Here is a 2258-nt window from a genome sequence, read left to right as displayed (position 1 = left end):
CTTCGCTTTTGATAATTACAATCGGCCAATCGTGTAGTTTCTGTAGGAATGCAGTCGCTGTCCTTTGTTCGTTGCCGTGCTCTTCCTCCAATAAAGCCAGCGCTTCTTCGTGAGCTCGCTCAGCGTCGTTGTGACCGCAACTCCTCACGAGTTCTTTAGCTGCGCCCGCGGTGAACTGCTCTAAATAGTATAGAGACAGTCCACAGCGCTTTCACACTTTATGCCAATTGTGCGTTTGAAATTTTGAATGAATGGTCGATATTTGGTGATGTCTTCACCGTCGAAAATGGGAATTTCTTTCTTCGGCAGTTCTGCATTTTCCTGATGTTTTGCGACTTTTAACGTTATTTCATTCTGTTTATCTAATATTGTCATCAAATATGCCGTTTTAGCTGTATCTGAATTTTTTACCATTCCTCGATCGGTTTCCTGACTGAATTCCATGTCCAAAAAATTCAATTATTGCAATGGCTTTCCTATTTCTTCGGCAGCCAAGTCCAACTTATTCAATTCCTTTTCCAAGACTTCTTGTTCAATCCTGATTTTCTCCGTTTCAGCTTCCCGTAATTTCCTCTTCAAATCCAGATCTTGTTGCTCTAGGCTGGTTGTCTTCGCATTGTAGTCCCTTTCTGCAAGCAGTCGGGCCTTCATTTAAGCTAATTTAACTCTGGCTGACGACGTATTCGATATACACGTAGATGAATGCAGCAATGATTGACCGCCCTTCAAAGATGCTTTTGAAATTCGCAGTTTGGGCCTAGCTCCTGTCATTTCAGCCAAATATTTCTCAACAGCCACTCTCACATTCACAATGCAAGCGTTATTATAGTTCCACCACTTGATTCTCTTCTGATTTTCCTCTTCATTCAAGTTAGTCTGTTGTTCGCACGCTTCTTGTAGAGTTTGAACTCTATCCAAGTAGGTTCGATACTGATATCACATTTCGCCTTTGTCTTTGATTTCTTTATTCATCAATTCATTAATCTCGTTAGCTTTTCTAGTAACTGCAGCAGGACGCCCAGATGGTGGGTCGAATTCTCCATTGACAGGTGGCAGAGCGTCGCCATCGTCGGCAGCGCCTGATGGTGGTGGTGTTCTGTCCAGCGGCATGTTACGAATTTTGAAACTATGTTGCGGACTATTCGGTGCTTTTCAGCGCAACTGTTATCTATGGCAGGATTAATTGAATACGCCCGCATTCAAGGATTCGCTTGTGCTTTATAATCCCAGAAGACACGGTTTCAAAATTCGTTCCTGATCTAAGTTCGGTCTGTACTCCGCAGCTGACAGATGACGAATGAACGAAAAGGTTTCGCAGGACCACGGAATTAAGCTACTATCCTAAGACAAATCTTGCGTTCACAACACCGCAACTACCCCAACATCTACGTGAACGCATCGCAGACCCACTCAGAAAATATTCCAAATTGTCAGGGTGCGTCACGTGTGTGCAGTTGCATTTAGTATGGTGTTTTTGTATACTATTTCCCCTTGATACTATTTCCTTGAACTTTTCATGTATTAACTATAAATTATTAAGTTGTTGGGGCTCTCAAAACACCCAACTAGCCTACATGATCGTATAGGTTCTGGATATTGACGAGTACTTATTAAAACTCTTTATTAACACACTTTCAAATAAACACAATAAATAATGAAGAATTACATTAGCACATCAACACTTCACTTCATCTTGGGTAAGTCTTGACTTGAGTCTAACTGTAGATTTGAGGTTTGAGATTTGAGGCTTTCCTACAAAAGAAACAAATAAAACGGATAAATAATAGTAACCTAAACAGTAACGTATTCATACATATATAACCTAAGTATTTACACAATTTATTCGCATCAATCTATTCACACATATATTTACATCGCCACATCCTAACGCAGTACATACCTCCGCTCCGGCTTTCCACGCAACAATGATCATATCACGTCATCCTTCCGCACTTGGCCTAGGTACACTCTAAACTAAAATGACAATATAAAATTCCGGAATATTAACAACTTATACCATGAATACACCGATAGTTAAATAACAATGATTTCTATCCTTTACATATTACCCCCCAACAAGTGTAATGGGCACATTGCACTTAAAAATAACGCTACTTTATACAAACTATATTTACAATTTTTACACCAGTCCGATCCTAAACCACATCCCAGTTAAAATTTAGGGCAGGGAATAGAGCAGGCCGTCGCCGGCTGTAGAGCCGACGTAGGGACGCGACAGAGCCGCGATAGAGCAGAAA

The sequence above is a fragment of the Hyalella azteca genome, unplaced genomic scaffold (assembly GCF_000764305.2).
Source record: "Hyalella azteca isolate HAZT.00-mixed unplaced genomic scaffold, Hazt_2.0.2 contig642, whole genome shotgun sequence".
Classification (NCBI taxonomy): Eukaryota; Metazoa; Arthropoda; class Malacostraca; order Amphipoda; family Hyalellidae; genus Hyalella; species Hyalella azteca.
The sequence above is the reverse complement of the archived record's forward strand: the minus strand, read 5'-3'. Positions refer to the sequence as shown.